Here is a 20,891-nt window from a genome sequence, read left to right as displayed (position 1 = left end):
GGCGCGTTGACCCATTTGAACTCTTTTAGGGACCGCTCGGGCGCTGCGGTAGCGTCTGCCGTTACTAAGCAACCATGAGTTGCGCTCTCCATGACGAGTTTGTTTCAGCAAAGGATATGGATTTCCAGCACCGAAAATCACTTGCAGTAGCTTTCCCAGCAGATTTATTTAAAAATGTGTATCCGTGTAGAGCTCTGATCAGATATTCCTACATCTTTGCTGACCTTTGTCCTGCAGATGGCGCCGCGCTGCACTGGACCATTCCGTCGTTGACGTATTAGAAAACATAAAACATAACATGCATAAAACATATAAAACATCTTACTGACATGCATGATTCACGTGCGTCATGATTTTAGACCTAAAAAAACGGAATTCCGTATATATCCGTCGCATTACCGCAAAAGATCCATTAGATGCTCGGCGTGTGCGTACCGCTTTAATGCCCATTGTACCCAGTTTAAAACATTTTCTACAAACGTTGCAGTTTGCCTCGTATATATTTACCGGCACCGGCCTTAACCACCAAGAGAATTCATCTTTCTCGAGCCATAAATCATTACATTTGCGCTTACCTAATAAGGCTACCTGCTACCTCAATTCTCTCTGACGACGCAACGCAATAACTACCGCGAGAAAAAAAATCTTCTGTCCAATGATCAGTCAGTCATTGGGTCTGTCAGACTATAGCAAGTTTTGTGGTAATGCAACGAAAAATATTTAAGACCTCAAGGTACACTGGTCAGTTATAAAATTGCGTCTAAAAAATACACAAAACCGGACGGAGACAGTTCACTCGCTTGGTCCCATACGGAATTTAATACCTCCCTTGCGAAAATTCAAGACATTCCATACAATTTAAGACTTTTTTAGGCCTTAAAAACCGAAATTTGTATTTAAGACTTTTTAAGGATCCGCGTGGACCCTGGTAAAATACCGAACTTGTCCTTTAACCCTCAGGGGTCTGAGGCTGATTTGGGGCCTGGAGAAGTTGACATGCCCTGACATTTGTGCTTTTTTCAGTTGTTCATAAACATATTAATGGAAAAAGTGTCATTACACTGTATTCAGCACAAACTAGGCTACAATAATATGTGAGGAACATGTATGTACATGTTTGTATTTTTGAAGGAATAATGTTTATGCGTGGTTATTGAAAAAACAAAAAACTTAAGTCACTGAAATAAAGCCAAAAAATATATATTAAATCTGTGTTCACAAGACTTTTGGGTATTGGAGGTTGTAGACTAGAGTTTTTGCTTCAAAATTATGTAAAAATGATCATTCCTACTCCTTCATATAAAACAATAGAGAGATTTAAATTTTCTAAAACATCTTTGGTCAAGAAACACAGTATGCGTGGAAGCGTGAATCATCATGAATAAAGGATGATTCTCACCTGAGAAGACAAAAGAATCAGATAAAGAGCTCTAATGAGGCCTTTCAGTCAGGTAGGCTGTGAAAAAACCCTCTGTTTCATGTCTCAAGCTCATCATAATGTAAATCAAACATACAGAAAAAACAGCAATACTGTGAAATATTACTACAATTTAAAGTAATGGTATTCTATTATTAAAATATAATGCATTTCTATGATACAAAGTGTCTGAACAGTTATGTTACCTCTATGGCATTTCATATAGGCTTTTAGCTTAAAAACATGCACATTTGGAGAAATATTGATGGATTCTCATGTTTATGTCAATTTTCTATACAGAGGAGTATTTATTCATTATTTATTGTCATCACTATGAACGCTGGATACTGTGTTTACAATTCATACTTGCAGCCGGAGGGCGCTCTGTCCACAAATGCCAATGCTAAAGAAGAATAGGCAATCCAGGAAATAACTGAACTAACAGAGGCCAGAGATCGCTAACTATGGCTATTCAAAACACTTTTCAAGACAATAAATACACGATTGAGACGGTGAATGCATGTATTGACTGAATTTGTGTCTGAATAGCGCTGGCTCCGTGGGCGTGGCCGCTTTAGCGGATAATGAGCTGAATCACAGACTTCTGACATGGCTCTCTTTTCATACAGATTACCAACGCTATCTCACGACCAATTCGTACTTATTCTACGAGGTGGCTATTTCGTATAAATTCATACGACCTCACTCGTGCGAATTCGTACAATTTGTCTAAACCCCAGTGACGGTTAGGTTTAGGGGCGGGGTTTGGGGTAGGTCATTCGTATGAATTCATACGAATTTGTCAACTCGTAAAATACATACGATTTAGCAAAAAACGTATGAATTAGTACGAGTGAGGTCGTATGAATTCATACGATTTAGCCACCTCGTAAAATACGTACGAATTGCCGTGAGATCGGGTACAGATTACATAAACACAGAAGGTTTGTTTTCGATTTGACTTACACGATTTAAAACCTGACATTTCACCGTTTCTTTAGACACAAGTCTAATTTTTTGTGTGATTAGTATTCACTAAGTTACAGTTCATTTTCTGAGAACTATCAGATTGGACTTCGTTCAGAGGGAGATGAGAGATCCCGCATCATGTTAGTTTTCTTTATTTTACAAAAAGCACAACATTTTGTTTTTACTCTGAGTGTACACAAATAAAAGAAGATATTCCACAGATTAAAATGGTATATAGCTCTTAATTGTATGTGCAACATTGACAGAGTATTTTGAGTCTCTTTCACACTGGTTAGAAAAAAAACGCGGTGATCACGCCGGCGTGACCACCGACCCGAGAGAGTTAAATCATCATACCACACAGCAATATAAAATACAAGAATCACTTTTACTTGCTTCATTTCGATCATGTCCAGCGGCCGTCATCCTTGAAGCCATCTCCGACATGGTTAGCTGCTTGCGTTTCCTATGATTCCACAGATCTGTTTCTGACAGACCGATCACAGACATCACGCGTGCACAACATCTGTATCCACGTAATGCATAGAAACTTTAATTAAAACTAGAGACATTTCAATTGGGTGTTTATAATTTAATGTTTTGTGAGGTCTTTTTCATTTTTGTGATTATTTTGTGGTTAAATTAAGAATTATGCAGGATTGCAAAAAATGCGACATTTTGTTGATTTTGCGTTGTATTAAGCGAACGCAGAATCGCGAAAAACTGGAGGTACTGAATATTGCAATTATATGCACTATTGTACTGTAAAAAACAAAAGAAGAAGATAACTTATGTATTCATAATAATAATAATAATAATAATAATAATGTTACAATAATATTCAATTCTCTTTACAGAACAACAATAAAATTACAATACTAACATTTATGATGTCTTGCTTTCAAACCACTGAGCTTTTATTTTTTGCAGAAAACCACAGACGTTTCTCTTTGTTGACAACAGATTTATATACGATTCTTATTACGGATGGTTGGTGCACGTTGCGTTTCCAAATGCAAATTATAAGCAGCCCAAACTTAGAGCGCTTGCAGAGAAGCATTAACTGTGATGCAGCGCAACTAGAAAAATATTTAGTCGAGGGCAGCCCTACGTGGATATAATAAAATGATTTTTGGAAAATAAACTTTCGCCAATTTTAGTGAGTTTGACTCATACATTGATTATTTGTATTGTTAATTACATTTATGCATTTAGCAGGAAGAGAAAAGGTGTTTAGGGAATTTAAGCACCAAACCATGAATTTGTGACTATTACTATTACTGAGATAACAGAATTTACAATACGATGTTCTGTAAAGCGGTTTTGAAAAGTTCTGTATTGTGCAAAGTGCTATACAAATAAGAATGACTTCTAAAAAAGGTTCTTACCAATGATAACTTCCTTTACAACCAGTCGTTGGACACCAATCTTCCCATTGACTCCTCTCCAATTCATACCACGTGCCACAGCAGTTGTAAAAGTGGCTTTCAGCACTCTCCAGACGGTGTCTTTCAGGTCAAAGCCACCAACCAGACCCAGATAGGTAATCTCAGAAAAAAACAGAAAAAAAAAAAACAAAAAAAAAAAACAGTGTAAGTGGTTGAAATATGCATTTAAAAAGACCACCCTCCAGACGGTGTCTTTCAGGTCAAAGCCACCAACCAGACCCAGATAGGTAATCTCAGAAAAAAACAGAAGAAAAAAAAAAACAGTGTAAGTGGTTGAAATATGCATTTAAAAAGAAAGCTCTTGGCCTGCATTTTATGTAGTTTATGTCTATTTTTTTTATTAGTTTTCCACCAAACATCGATAATAAATAAAATTCATCTGTCTCGCAATTATGTATAATCAAGGCCACATGAAAAGAAATCTGCAAATAATTATTAATTTTCAAATTTTGATATTACGTTCTGCATGCTCGCACCACTATGAGCTGCTCACTCTGTGAGGAAAAAATGTCGGGTGCTGCACGAGAGCGCGACCGATTTCGTAAACACGAGTCAGGGTGGCGAGAAACGGAAACGAATTAAAAAGAAAGATGTCGCGGTGGTGGGGGAAAGGGAAAACTTACATGATAAGCAAATAGGCGTAGGCTATGCATTTATAGCCTACAATGAAAAGAAAGTTGATCAAAGACTAGCTACTTTCAGTTTTCATCTCGAACTCTTGTCACGGATTGTGAGTGAATGCGATCATCCTTTCCTCTTTACTACTGTACAGAACGAAATAAACATGAATGAAAAAAAAAAATATGTTGAAAGATACAGTAGTTTACCGAACGTCAGTTCAATCAGTGTTGCAAACAATGTCACGTACCATTATACCTCAGAAAAGCCATTCGTTGACCATTAACTTAGCAAGAAAAACAACAAAACTTAATTATGTAAGTAAGAAGTAACTTTATTATTATACAGTTTACTTAAACTGGGTGCTCGTCTGTGTGTAATCCATCAAGCGCATCGTTTTCATTTAATTCTGGAGACTGAACTCGCGCTCTGCTGCCACACTGGAGCGCGCTCACCACCTACTGGCCGGGGTGGGAATTACAAGCTTACATACAAACTACATAATCTGTCAAAATGACGGACGGACTGCAGATTTTTTTCCGTCACTGCTAAAAGAAATTCCATCAAAGACGGAAAATTTTCAGTTAACGCGATCTCTGAGATATATAAATATGTATTATATATGACGTCACACTACCGCCGGTGACGCTCCACGACCGCGGTGGCGCGGTTGTCATGCCTAACGTTACCGTCACAGCCCTAGCCAATACTGCGACTACAAGCAACACAACCTACATCACTGAGGCTAACCAGGCCACCGGGTTGCAACAAGATGAAGTTGAGGCATAAATTCAACAAGTGGCCGTGGTGACTAATATATATAATCCGGCATACAAGGGTGAGCGATGTGCTGGTAGACACGATTAAACAGTAGAAATGTGTCAACTGATAACGATTTAATAGGCTGTTTTAGACTATCTAGTGATAGATTATCTAATCTAGTGATGCAAACTACTCAACTTTCTATGAAATTTCGCCGTTTTGAATTTAAATTATGCCATAATGATTCATGTAAATCATATATTAATGTGACAAGAAACGTTTGCGTTTTCACTATTGGATGAAGAGTCAATGTTTGCACATTTTAAAATAAAATATTTTTAAATGATTACCTCATAACTACAATTAGACCTAGATCTTATTTTACCATTCTTATTTAGGCTAGTTATTATTCCCTAAGATCGCTTTTAATTATTGTTGTTGTTGTTGTTGTTGTTGTTATTATTATGCCATATAGGCTAGATCGCACAATAGCCTATTACCACACATGTCAAGATTGTATACAGAGTTTTACTCACTCCATTTTAAATTCTAATTGCAGCATCTGAAATAGGTCAAACCACTTTTTTACAGATGCGCGAAAGTTGGATTCGTTACTATAGCAATACCCGCACACATGCACGCAAATCAATTGCAGAGAGGGCCTCGCAAGTCAACTTCGCACAGGGCCTCGCACCCCCCTTGCGACGGCCCTGGCCAGAAGTCCCCGCATGGTCAACTATTTGCGGTAGATTTTCGTAGCGTGCACACTAAAAAGGCTAATATTGCCCACAACCCATTGCGCATTGGACGCGGATTCAGTTCAGAACTACAAACACGAGTAAAAAGTGTTAAACTACAAAACATGGCGAATATGCACGATCGACGCTGAGGGGTTGTTTGAGTGACTAATAATCAGTTCAAACTGATAGAAAATATTTATTTAATGTTATATGTGTTATTTTTCATCTGCAAATACCAATGTGGACTTTTATAAAGATCTGATTGGCCATTAACTTTTAAATGCATCATTATGCATTAATATGAGGAGAGTTCTCCACATGAAAGACTCGCGACTGCTGATCAATGTGCTGCGTTTCACTCTGATACGGTAGGAAATTAGCTAAATGACATGTGGAGGATGTAAGATGATTGACAGGGAAGTTTACGGTGACTGGATGCGACAGAGAGCAAAGACGCAACTGTATGACGTGATAGTATGTCCCAAAGCTTGTCTACTCTTTTGCTACACACTCAAAAGTAAGTATTTTTTGTTCACAGAAAGAGTACTTTTAGGGCGTAGTATAAGTAGGCGAATTGGGACGCAGCAAATGACAAAGTAATCCGCCATTTTGTCCGACAAAGCAGAGTTAGAAGATTAACCTCAGTGGAGTTAAACTTTTGTATATTATATTTTGTATATTGACATCTTTCTGCGTTTGAAACAACATTGATTCTCGTGTTCATTCATGTTTATTTGATGCTATAAATGGACTCTTAGGAAGAGATGATCGGTTTACGAGCCTCTTGAGTTGAGGCATTACAGCAATCTGTCACGACCATGGTCACGACACATTAAAGAAAACGGGTTTTATTGTTTGGATTTCTTAAACTACACAGTTTTAAAGCTGGGACTTTGTTAAATATCATAAGTAACCTGCTCTGTCTTGTCTGTCGACGTGTTGTCAGTGTCCTCTTTGCTCCGTGATGTATTTTTCACTCTGTGTGGTGTGACAGCACCATGGCTTGTCGGACAAAGCAAGGGGGGCGGGTCTTTGCGAAGGGTCAGTTCAGCTAGGTATACAAAGAGCTATGGATTTGCATAAAATAACTATCTTGCTGGAGTTTATTGCTGTTTCTGAACAATGTCATCATACTGGCTACAGGATGTCTGTTAGATCGCACAACACAAGGACTATGAATTTTGTCACACGCACAATAACTGAAATTTAAAAATGAGAAGAAACAAATGATTAATAAACTGTTAGATGCAGTCAGATATACACAGGGAATCTCTTTGTACCGTAAACTTTTCAATGCGCAGCACAACTGCGTGCTCTGACTATTGCTTCAAGCACATCATTATGCACCCCGGATGCGCATTAGCGTTTTTTTGCTGTTGTTTTGAAGCGTTTCATATTATCATGGTTTTGCACACTGAAAGATTATTAATAGCCTATTCTGTCGTATCTATCATATCTTGTTGCCCCATTAAAAAGCTGCACAATACATTTAAAATAAGCGTCTTTTAGTGTTACATTAATATAAATACATATAATTATTTATATATAAATCTAATATAAATCGTTTCTTCATTTCATAAGAATACAAATAGTAATTTTAAACTTTTTATTAACATTTGGATTTAAAAAATTACTGTGCAAAGTTTTTAGGCTAGAATAATTTTTGCTGCTGAATCATATACTCGCCTAGTTTACTTATTTATTCAATTCAATTCAATTCAAATTTATTTGTATAGCGCTTTTCACGATACATATCATTTCAAAGCAGCTTTACAGAAAATGGATGTCAACATTACAATTTAAAGAATGTAGTTAGCAAATAATATACTTTATGTAATTACAATCACTGTTAGCAGTTTAACTGAAGGTAGAAGTAATGAGCTCCTGGAAAATGAATTACATTAACAATAAATTAGGATATAGAGATTGTGCAATGTGAATGTTGATCTAGATGATTGCGTCTCCTGAAGTCCTCGCAGGAGCTGGCGCCGTCTCTTCACAGGTGATGGTCATCTGAGGTCTTCTTAAGAGGCTGGATACAAACTGAAGCTGATGTACTCTCTAGTCACCTCAGGGCGGGTGTCCCGAGGTAAAACAGAAAAGCAAAAGGAGAACAATTAGCGTCGCTGCTGTTCTTAACTTTAAGCAAAGATAGTCATGTGCAGTTGATCTGGTATGAGATGCGTTATGTGAATGCTTGGCTAAAGAGATGCGTCTTTAATCTAGATTTAAACTGGGTGAGCCAGTCTGAGCCCCGAACATTATCAGGAAGGCTATTCCAGATTTTAGGAGCCAAATGTGAAAATGCTCTCCCTCCTTTAGTGGACTTAGATATCCTAGGTACAACCAGAAGTCCAGAGTTTTGTGATCTTAAAGAGCGTGAAGGATTGTAGGGCGATAGAAGATTGGTTAAGTATACAGGAGCTAAACCATTTAGAGCCTTATAGGTCATTAGCAATACTTTATAATCGATACGGAACTTAATGGGTAACCAGTGTAGAGATGATAAGATTGGTGTTATACGATCATATTTTCTTGACCTGGTAAGAACTCTAGCAGCTGCATTTTGTACTAATTGTAGCTTGTTTATTGAGGAAGCAGGACAGCCAGCTAATAATGCATTACATTAATCTAGTCGAGACGTCATGAAAGCATGAACTAACTTTTCTGCATCAGAAACAGATAACATATTCCGTATTTTAGCAATGTTTCTGAGGTGAAAGAAGGCTGTTTTTGTAACATATGAAATATGATTTTCAAAGGACAAGTTGCTGTCTAATATAACACCTAGGTCTTTAACTGTCGAGGATGGAGTAACAGTACATCGTTCTAAATGCAGATTGTAGTCTGAGAGATTCTGTGCACAGGTTTTTGGCCCAATAAGTAATACTTCAGTCTTATCTGAATTTAATAGAAGAAAATTACTAGTCATCCAATGTTTTACTTCTTTAACACACTCTGTCAGTTTGGATAATTTAGAGATTTCATCTGGTCGTGATGATATATATAACTGAGTATCATCGGCATAGCAGTGGAAACTAATCCCATGTTTTCTTATAATATTGCCGAGTGGCAGCATGTAGATTGAAAATAGCAGAGGTCCTAACACAGATCCTTGCGGCACTCCATAGTTTACTATCGTTATCTAAGATTTTTCCCCGTTTATATAAACAAAATTGTGACGGTCTGATAGGTATGACTTAAACCACGTAATGCCTGTCCCTGAATACCAGTGTAATTTTGTAGTCGATCTAGGAGTATTTTATGATCTATAGTGTCAAACGCAGCACTGAGATCAAGTAACACTAGTATTGAGACACAGCCCTGGTCAGAAGCTAGAAGCAAGTCGTTTGTAATTTTAACGAGCGCAGTTTCTGTGCTATGATGAGACCTGAATCCTGACTGAAATTTTTCATAGATAGTTTTTTTGCAAGAAGGAGCACAATTGGACCGACACCACTTTTTCTAGTATTTTAGACATAAATGGAAGATTTGAAATGGGTCTGTAATTTGCTTATACGTTTGGATCTAATTGTGGTTTCTTAATGAGAGGCTTAATAACTGCTAGCTTGAACGGTCATGGGACGTGACCTAGAGATAAAGACGAGTTGATAATATTGAGAAGAGGCTCTTCTGCTGCAGGTAACAGTTCTTTCAGTAGTTTAGTGGGTATTGGATCTAATAAACATGTTGTTGGTTTAGACGCAGTAATAAGTTTATTTAGCTCTTCCTGTCCTATAGTTGTAAAGCACTGCAACTGTTCTTGAGGGGCGATAATTGAGGCTGAATCATAAAACTCTGTCAAAGGTTGTACATTTACAATTTTATTTCTTATACTTTCGATTTTTTCATTAAAGAAATTCATAAAGTCATCACTACTAAACTGTAATGAAACATTTTGTTCTGGTGATATCTGTTTATTTGTTAATCTAGCTACTGTACTAAATAAGAACCGTGGATTGTTTTGGTTATTCTCTATAAGTTTGCGAAGATGCTCGGCCCTGGCTGCTTTTAGAGTCTTTCTATAGCGGGACGAACTGTCTTTCCATGCGATTCTGAAGACCTCTAAACGAGTTTGTCTCCATTTGCGTTCTAGATTACGAGTTTCTCTTTTCATAGCGCAAGTAATACTGTTGTACCATGGATAAGTATTTTTCTCTCTAACCTTTTTTAATCTCATCGGTGCAATAGTATCTAATGTACTAGTAAAAATGGTGCACATACTGCTAGTCATTTCCTCAAGATCATTTGCGTGTTCGGGTACGATGAGCAGCTGAGACAGATCAGGCAGATTATTTGTGAATTTATCTATAGTTGTCGGGAGAATTGTTCTGCCTAGTCGATATCGTGGCGCAATTTGACAAATATCATCAGTATGCAGTACACATGTTACAAGATAGTGATCAGAGACGTCATCACTTTGCGGTAGAATTTCTATATCTGTAGGATTTATTCCATGTGATATAATTAAATCTAGAGTATGATTAAGACGGTGAGTGGGTCCAGTGACGTTTTGTTCGACCCCAAATGAGTTTAGTAAATCAGTAAACGCAGCCCCTAACGCATCATTTATATTGTCTACATGAATGTTAAAATCTCCAACAATCAGTGCTTTATCGACGTTGACCAAAAGGTCTGAGAGAAAGTCTGCAAACTCTTTTAGGAAATCAGCATAAGGCCCTGGAGGTCTATAAATGGTAGCCAAAGCAAGAGATAGTAGCGACTTTTTACTTATATCTGAGAGTGTAACATTTAGCATAAGAATTTCAAATGAATTAAACCTATAGTTTGTTCTCTGAGTAACATTAAGTATCTCTCTATAGATTGTTGCTACACCACCGCCACGGCCAATCAGGCGGCATTTATTTTTATAACGGTAGCCAGGTGGACAAGACTCATTAAGACCAAAATAATCATTTGCTTTAAGCCATGTTTCAGTAAGGCAGATTACATCAAGACTATTATCCGTGATAATTTCATTTATGATAACTGCCTTCGGTGTCAGCGATCTAATGTTTAGTAGCCCTAGCTTTAGAGATTGTTTTTGTTCAGTAATTTTACAAAAATCTGGTTTGATCACAATTAGGTTTTTTCTAGATCCTTTATTTTTATTGTTAAACCTCACTATTCGGGGAATAGACACAGTTTCTATAGACTGTACTACACTCACATTTCTATCAATGAAGTGGGCAGAACACAGGCTGTGATTTGAGGTTTGACTTACTAGTCATATGGTGCGAAGCGTCTTGGAGATGTTCTCTGACAGAAGATCAGCTCCGATGCTGCTGGGGTGCAGGCCATCAGCACGGAAAAGCCTAGGGAGCCTGGGAGCGTTCCCAGAAAAGATTCCAATTATTTACTAAGAGCAGCTTCTGTTCATTACACCAAGACATCAACCATTCATTTAGAGCAAATAATCTACTGAACCTTTCATGTCCTCGTCGGTACGTCGAAAGCGGTCCGGACACGATGATCTTCGTCGCGGGCGATGTGGCTCGTACCGTCTCGATCAGGCTTCTGAAGTCCTGCTTCAGCACCTCTGTCTGCCGCAGCCTGGTGTCGTTCACCCCCGCGTGCAGCACTACAGCTCCGATGGTCTCAGCACCGTTGAGGATCGCGGGAATCTGCGCAGAGACATCGAGAACACGAGCACCAGGAAAACAGTGACTGCGCACCTTACCTTTGACTGTGGTAGCGTGGACGTGGTGGACGATGGAGTCTCCGATGACCACAGCGTCGCGTTCTGCCTCGCGAAGAGGGGAGAAGCGGTTCCGTGTCGAGACGTCGAAGACCGGGGGCGGCGGCGGAGGAGAGGTCCTGGTCCGAGGCCTGGCTCGCGTCTTCTGCTGCTGAAGCACCCAAGGTCCCTGGTGTGACGGCGCCGGAGTGAACGAGGGCTGGGATGAACGCGTTGGTGCTCGGGCCCTGTGCAGAGAAACACACGGCGTAGAGGAAGCAGGAGTGTTAATATCGCGCTGCAAACTTACCGAGGGTTGGTGAGAAGTTTCCAGCGCTGTCTGCCGCTCGCGTAGCTCGGCTTGCTTCTCGAGAAGGATCCGGATCTGCCGCTCCACGGCCTCCAGTTCCAACTGCACCGCATGCAGCTCAAACGTGTCCTCACCTGCACACAAAGGTAGAGAAACATCCAATACACTCGCCATTAGAGTAACTTAGATGAAACAATAATATTGTGAGAGAGAAGAGTACAAACGCTAGCGTAGCGTGGGCGTGGCACGCCGCTAATGCTAACGGGCTAAAGCTAGTAGCGAAAGTTCGGGAAGTCGGATAAAACTAGCGATATCAAGGTAATCCAAATGTTTTTTATATAAAATAATGTTGGGGATGTGTTCCCCCACCGAAAAAGAAAGAGTGATAGATTATAAGTTAGATTTTACGAGGCAAAAACAAACAATTAGGAACTAGATAAAAAAGTTTGTAGACAAACTTTAAGTTGGCTTGAAAAAGTTGGTCCAGAAATTTTAAAGTAGTTTATAAAGTTTAGTTTTAAAGTTATGAGTTTGAATGAGTTTAGTAGATAGATAGATTTGATGAGTTTGAGTTCATAAGTTTGAATGAATTTTAATAGATAGACAGATAAAGTACTCGGGGTGGTTGCTAGGGTGTTGCTATGCGGTTGCTAGGGTACTCGGGGTGGTTGCTAAGGTGTTGCTATGCGGTTGCTAGGGTGTTGCTATGCGGTTGCTAGGGTACTCGGGGTGGTTGCTAGGGTACTCGGGCGGTTGCTAGGGTGTTGCTATGCGGTTGCTAGGGTACTCGGGGCGGTTGCTAGGGTGTTGCTATGCGGTTGCTAGGGTACTCGGGGCGGTTGCTAGGGTGTTGCTATGCGGTTGCTAGGGTACTCGGGGCGGTTGCTAAGGTGTTGCTATGCGGTTGCTAGGGTACTCTGGGTGGTTGCTAAGGTGTTGCTATGCGGTTGCTAGGGTACTCGGGGTGGTTGCTAAGCGGTTGCTAGGGTACTCGGGTGGTTGCTAGGGTGTTGCTATGCGGTTGCTAGGGTACTCGGGGTGGTTGCTATGGTGTTGCTATGGTACACGGGGTGGTTGCTATGCGGTTCCTAGGGTACTCGGGGCGGTTGCTAGGGTACTCGGGCGGTTGCTAAGGTGTTGCTATGCGGTTGCTAGGGTACTCGGGGCGGTTGCTAAGGTACTCGGGGCGGTTGCTATGGTGTTGCTATGCGGTTGCTAGGGTACTCGGGGCGGTTGCTAGGGTGTTGCTATGCGGTTGCTAATGTACTTGGGGTGGTTGCTATGGTGTTGCTATGCGGTTGCTAGGGTACTCGGGGTGGTTGCTATGGTGATGCTATGCGGTTGCTAGGGTACTTGGGGTGGTTGCCATGGTGTTGCTATGCGGTTGCTATTGTACCCAGGCTGGTTGCTAGGATGATGCCAGGGTGATTTGTGTGGTTGCTATGCAGTTATGCAGCTCCGATGCTGCTGGGGTGCAGGCCATCAGCACGGAAAAGCCTAGGACGCTTCCAGAAAAGATTCCAATTATTTACAAAGAGCAGCTTCTGTTCATTATACCAAGACATCATTGCTATGCGGTTGCTATGGTACTCGGGGCGGTTGCTAGGGTGTTGTTATGCAGTTGCAAAGGTACTCGGGGTGGTTGATAAGCGGTTGCTAGGGTACTCGGGGTGGTTGCTAAGGTGTTGCTATGCGGTTGCTAAGGTACTCGGGGTGGTTGCTATGGTGTTGCTATGGTACACGGGGTGGTTGCTATGCGGTTCCTAAGCGGTTGCTAGGGTACTCGGGGCGGTTGCTAAGGTGTTGCTATGCGGTTGCTATGGTACTCAGGGCGGTTGCTATGCAGTTGCTAGGGTACTCGGGGCGGTTGCTAAGGTGTTGCTATGCGGTTGCTAAGGTACTCGGGGTGGTTGCTATGGTGTTGCTATGGTACTCGGGGTGGTTGCTATGGTGTTGCTATGTGGTTGCTATTGTACCCAGGCTGGTTGCTAGGATGATGCCAGGGTGATTTGTGTGGTTGCTATGCAGTTGCCATGGTGTTCTGGGTGGTTGCTAGGTTGTTTTGGGTGGTTGCTATGAGAGTTGATCATAGATAGATAGATAGATAGAGTTTATGAATTTGAATGAATTGATAGATAGATGAGAAGTCATAGATGAGAAGACAGATGAGAAGAGAGATATATGAGAAAAGATAGATGAGAAGTGATAGATGAGAAGAAAGATAGATGAGAGGAGAGATAGATAAATGAGAAGAGAGATAGATGAGAAGTGATAGATAGATAGATAGATAGATAGATAGATACATAGATGAGTTTGAATGATAGATAGATAGATAAATAGATAGATGAGAAGTGATAGATGAGAAGTGATAGATGAGAAGAGATAGATGAGAAGTGATAGATGAGAAGAGAGATAGATGAGAAGTGATGTATGTATCCATGTATATGTATATTATAGATAAATAGATTTAGTTTGATAGATAGATAGATAGATTTAGTTTGATAGATAGACAGATAGATTTAGTTTGATAGATAGATAGATAGATAGATAGATAGATTTAGTTTGATAGATAGATAGATTTAGCTTGATAGATAGATAGATTTAGTTTGATAGATAGATAGATAGATAGATAGATTTAGTTTGATAGATATATATAGTCTGATAGATAGATAGATAGATAGATAGATAGATAGATAGAAAGATTTAGTTTGATAGATAGATAGATAGATTTAGTTTGATAGATAGATAGATAGATAGATAGATAGATAGATAGATAGATAGAATGAGTTTGAATGAGTTTAAATGGCTTGGAAATAGGAATGGCAGTTTAATTGAGTCTGTGTGTTTGAATTTGAATTTTGACAGTTGGACGGAATGTTCAGATCAGCCAAGGCAGTTCAATGAAAGTCAATGGGAGTTTTTTCCAGGTTTAATCAGCATTTTTAGGAAAACCGTAAGTCGGATCAGTCTGAAAAGACATAGCAATCCGAGTCAGAACAGTCTGAAGGTCTAGTCCGAGTTTGGTGTTTGTAGCTTGAACAGTCTAGGAGGAGATACAATTTAAAATTTAGTCTAAGAAGAATAATAATAACTAGATAAAAAGTTTGAGGACAAACTTTAAGTTGGCTTGAAAAAGCATAGTCAGAAAGTTTGAAGAAGTTTTAAAAGTTTAAAGTTTGAAAGTTTAAGTTTTATTAGATAGATAGATTGATAAATAGATTGGTAGTTGTCACAGATGGATACTATGTAGTTTTTATAGAGTTATTAGCTTTTTCTTAGCCCACTTTAGCACTTAGCTAATCACTATTAGCATGTAGCTATTCACTGCTAGCATGTTGGAAGTCCAGATTGCTAGCATGAGTCAAAAGAGCCAACCGCCATGTCTGTACGATGTTCTGATGCAGAGATATAGATTTTGCAAAACGGTTGCTAGGGTACTCTGTTTGGTTGCTAGGGAGTGGCTTGCCAGCTACCAATGATGATACTCCAAAGGCTGCTTGACAATATAAACCAACCCCCATGTCTGGACAATGTTCTGATGCAGAGATATAGATTTTGCAAAATGGTTACTGGGGTACTGTTTGGTTGCTAGGGAGTGACTTGCCAGCTACCAATGATGATACTCCAAAGGCTGCTTGACAATATAAACCAACCCCCATGTCTGGACGATGTTCTGATGCAGAGATATAGATTTTGCAAAATGGTTGCTAGGGCACTCTGGTTGGTTGCTATGGTGTTGCTATGCAGTTGCTAGGGTACTCTGGGTGGTTGCTAAGGTGTTGCTATGCGGTTGCTAGGGTACTCGGGGTGGTTGCTATGGTGTTGCTATGCAGTTGCTGTTGTACCCAGGCTGGTTGCTAGGATGATACCAGGGTGATTTGTGTGGTTGCTATGCAGTTGCCATGGTGTTCTGGGTGGTTGCTAGGTTATTTTGGGTGGTTGCTATGTGAGTTGATCATAGATAGATAGATAGATAGATAGAGTTTATGAATTTGAATGAGTTAATAGATAGATGAGAAGTCATAGATGAGAAGAGAGATAGATGAGAAGAGAGATATATGAGAAGTGATAGATAAGATGATAGATGAGAAGAGAGATAGATGAGAAAAGATAGATGAGAAGTGATAGATGAGAAGAAAGATAGTCGAGAGGAGAGATAGATAAATGAAAAGAGAGATAGATGAGCAAAGATAGATGAGAAGTGATAGATGAGAAGAAAGATAGTCGAGAGGAGAGATAGATAAATGAGAAGAGAGATAGATGAGAAGATAGATAGATAGATAGATAGATAGATAGATAGATACATACATAGATAGATACATAGATAGATGAGTTTGAATGATAGATAGATAGATGAGAAGTGATAGATGAGAAGAGATAGATGAGAAGAGAGATAGATGAGAAATGATAGATGAGAAGAGAGATAGATGAGAAGTGATAGATGAGAAGAGAGATAGAGAGATAGAGCGATAGATGAGACGAGAGATAGATGAGAAGAGAGATAGATGAGAAGTGATAGATAGATTGATAGATGAGAAGTGATAGATAGATGGATAGATAGATAGATGAGAAGTGATGGATAGATAGATAGATAGATAGATAGATAGATAGATAGATAGATAGATAGATAAATGAGAAGATAGATATATAGATAGATAGATAGACAGACAGATAGATAGATGAGTTTGAATGAGTTAGATAGATAGATAGATAGATAGATAGAGTTTGAATGAGTTTAAATGGCTCAGTAATAGTACATAGAATGGAAGCTTCATTGAGTTTAATGGGCTTCAGTGTGTTTAGATTTGAATTTTTGACAGTTGGAGTTTGATGGAATGTTCAGATTTTCAATGGGAGTCAATGGGAGTTTTTTTCAGTTTTAATCAGCATTTTTAGGAAAACCGTAAGTCGGATCAGTCTGAAAAGATATAGCACACTAAGTCAGAACAGTCTGAAGGTCTAGTCCGAGTTTGGTGGTTGTGGCTTGAACAGTCTAGGAGGAGATGCATTTAGAAATTTAGTCTAAGAAGAAGAATAATAATAAGCTTAAGACGTAGATCAGTAAGTTGGCTCTTTCAAGCCAACTTAACTAGATAAAAAAGTTTGAGGACAAACTTTAAGTTGGCTTGAAAAAGCATAGCCAGAAAGTTTGAATAAGTTTTAAAAGTTTGAAGTTTGAAAGTTTAAGTTTTATTAGATAGATAGATAGATAGATTGATTGGTAGTTGTCACAGATGGATACTATGGAGTTTTTATAGAGTTATTAGCATGTTCTTAGCCCACTTTAGCACTTAGCTAATCACTATTAGCATGTAGCTATTCACTGCTAGCATGTTGGAAGTCCAGATTGCTAGCATGAGTCAAAAGAGCCAACCGCCATGTCTCTACGATGTACTGATGCAGAGATATAGATTTTGCCAAACGGTTGCTAGGGTACTCTGTTTGGTTGCTAGAGAGTGGCTTGGCAGCTACCAGTGATGATACTCCAAAGGCTGCTTGACAATATAAACCAACCCCCATGTCTGGACGATGTTCTGATGCAGAGATACAGATTTTGCAAAATGGTTACTAGGGTACTGTTTGGTTGCTAGGGAGTGACTTGCCAGCTACCAATGATGATACTCCAAAGGCTGCTTGACAATATAAACCATTCCCCATGTCTGTACGATGTTCTGATGCAGAGATATAGATTTTGCAAAATGGTTGCTAGGGTGTTGCTATGCGGTTGCTAGGGTACTCGGGGTGGTTGCTAGGGTGTTGCTATGCGGTTGCTAGGGTACTCGGGGTGGTTGCTAAGGTGTTGCTATGCGGTTGCTAGGGTACTCGGGGTGGTTGCTAGGGTGTTGCTATGCGGTTGCTAGGGTACTCGGGTGGTTGCTAATGTGTTGCTATGCGGTTGCTAGGGTACTCGGGGTGGTTGCTAGGGTGTTGCTATGCGGTTGCTAGGGTACTCGGGGTGGTTGCTAAGGTGTTGCTATGCGGTTGCTAGGGTACTCGGGTGCTAGGGTGGTTGCTAAGGTGTTGCTATGCGGTTGCTAGGGGTACTCAGGGTGGTTGCTAGGGTACTCTGGGTGGTTGCTAAGGTGTTGCTATGAGGTTGCTAGGATATTCTAGGAGGTTGTTATGCTGTTCTGGGTGGTTGCTATGCGGTTGCTAGGGTGCTCTGTGTGGTTGCTGTGCTGTTGCCATGGTGTTCAAGGTGGTTGCTTGGGTGATCTGGTGGTTGCTATGATAGATAGATAGATAGTAGTGTTGTCACGATACCAAAATTTTGACTTCGATACGATACCCAACTTCAGTATCACGATACCGATACTTAAACGATACTATGGCAAAAACCTAAAACAGTAGGAAAAGTAAATAAATAACATATGACAGAACTGTGGCTAGTGGTTTCCCAAAGTAACTAGCCACTCAGCATTTTTATTGGCCACAATTTTGATGTTGGTAAATTACATTTTATATGATTAAAGCTGACTTTTTTATGCTTAAATTACTTTGAGTCATTTTACTTGATTTAGAAGATTTAAAACACTTTCAAACTTTTAAATGCAGACTGACCACCCAAATCAAGATTACATTTTATATCAGCTGGTATGTACAGGTGGGCAAGAGGTGGACAATGTATGAGCATGAGCTAGTATGAGAACAAGTTATTTGTGTTATGCTATATAAAAGAACAAAGAAGCAAATTACAAAAACAGTAGTAAATTAAAAATAATCTTTTTTCAGATACACTAGGTTTATTTAACATATTTAACAGCTTTTGTTGTTTGATTAACATTAATGATGGACAGGCCTATTTAATTGGGCTGCTGAATGCATGGACGTAACTGACAAATATCCAGTTATTACCCACCTGTTTACGTCCACTTAAGCCATAACCGACTGTATTCACGCGAGATACTCCACATGATGGACATTTAGACATCTGTGTGCACGTGTATTTGACTATTCAGACGCGAGGAAAACTGATCGCGCGCGCGACAGACAGAGAGAGAGAGAGAGAGAGAGAGAGAGAGAGAGAGAGCGCACGCGAGAGAGCGCTTCTGTTGTGTGTCATTCAGCGCAATTCCGCCTATCCCTCCTTCACTAACTGCATGTAAATAACGAATTGTGTGATTGGATTGTAATTTTGTGCTACGACGATCTTCGACGACCATTTGGCTGTAAACTTAAATTATATTCAACTCGCCAAAGTGGCTAGTGGGAGTGGCTGTCATCAAGCCCTGCATGTAAGTGTTTTGACAGTGAGAATATTGATTACTGTAAATAATTAGAGCAATGTTATTAAAGCATAAATTGGTTTAATATAATTGTATAGTCCCTTCACATATTTGTTTTTTAAAATTAATTTTATTTTAGCAACCAGATATCACTTATTAGACTCAATAATACACCTCTTTGCGGATGTCTGCTTGCATGAGTAATATAAATAACACTCATTTAATTTTTGAGAGCATAAACATAACGCTGGTATCACATTCACTAACCTGTCGCTCTTTAAATTCTCTGTACAAATCGGGATGTTTGGCAAGTTGGATGCTCCCTTCGCTTGCGTTATTTTGTAACGTATTTTGCAGACGGGCTTTGTGGTGTCCGTGGGCTTGCCCTGACTGTCGGCAATGTAAGCAAAATAATGCCATATTTTGCTTTGTGCATCTGCGGTTGCGCAGTTGACAGGAATAAACACGCACTCAATGTGCCTCAGAAGCAGCGCGCTGCACACACACTGCTCCCTGCTGTCGCACATTAGGAAATACAGCTGGCACTTAAAGTACCGGTACTAATAAAATGAAGAACCGTACCGTTTCTAAAAGCAGGGTATCGCGATACCTTTCTAGTATCGGTATATCGTGCAACACTAATAGATAGATAGATAGATAGATAGATAGATAGATAGATAGATAGATAGATAGATAGATTTAGTTTGATAGATAGAGATAGATTTAGTTTGATAGAGATAGATTTAGTTTGATAGATAGAGATAGATTTAGTTTGATAGATAGATAGAGATAGATAGATTTAGATAGATAGATAGATAGATAGATAGATAGATAGATAGATTTAGTTTGATAGATAGATAGATAGATAGATTTAGTTTGATAGATAGAGATAGATTTAGTTTGATAGATAGAGATAGATTTAGTTTGATAGATAGATAAAGATAGATAGATTTAGATAGATAGATAGAGATAGATAGATTTAGATAGATAGATAGATAGATAGATAGATAAAGTTTGATAGATAGCTAGATAGATTTAGTTTGATAGATAGATAGATAGATAGATAGATAGATAGATTTAGTTTGATAGATAGATAGATAGATAGATAGATAGATTTAGTTTGATAGATAGAGATAGATTTAGTTTGATAGATAGATAGAGATAGATAGATTTAGATAGATAGATAGATAGATAGAGATAGATAGATTTAGTTTGATAGATAGATAGATAGATTTAGTTTGATAGATAGATAGATAGATAGATAGATAGATAGATAGATAGATAGATAGATAGATAGATAGATAGAATGAGTTTGAATGAGTTTAAATGGCTTAGAAATAGGAATGGCAGTTAAATTGAGTCTGTGTGTTTGAATTTGAATTTTGACAGTTGGACGGAATGTTCAGATCAGCCAAGGCATTTCAATGGAAGTCAATGGGAGCTTTTTCCAGGTTTAATCAGCATTTTTAGGAAAACCGTAAGTCAGATCAGTCTGAAAAGATATAGCAACTCGAGTCAGAACAGTCTGAATGTCTAGTCCGAGTTTGGTGGTTGTAGCTTGAACAGTCTAGGAGGAGATACAATTTAAAATTTAGTCTAAGAAGAATAATAATAACTAGATAAAAAAGTTTGTAGACAAACTTTAAGTTGGCTTGAAAAAGCATAGCCAGAAAGTTTGAAGAAGTTTTAAAAGTTTGAAGTTTGAAAGTTTAAGTTTTATTAGA

The sequence above is a fragment of the Chanodichthys erythropterus genome, chromosome 21 (genome assembly GCF_024489055.1).
Source record: "Chanodichthys erythropterus isolate Z2021 chromosome 21, ASM2448905v1, whole genome shotgun sequence".
Taxonomy (NCBI): Eukaryota; Metazoa; Chordata; class Actinopteri; order Cypriniformes; family Xenocyprididae; genus Chanodichthys; species Chanodichthys erythropterus.
The sequence above is the reverse complement of the archived record's forward strand: the minus strand, read 5'-3'. Positions refer to the sequence as shown.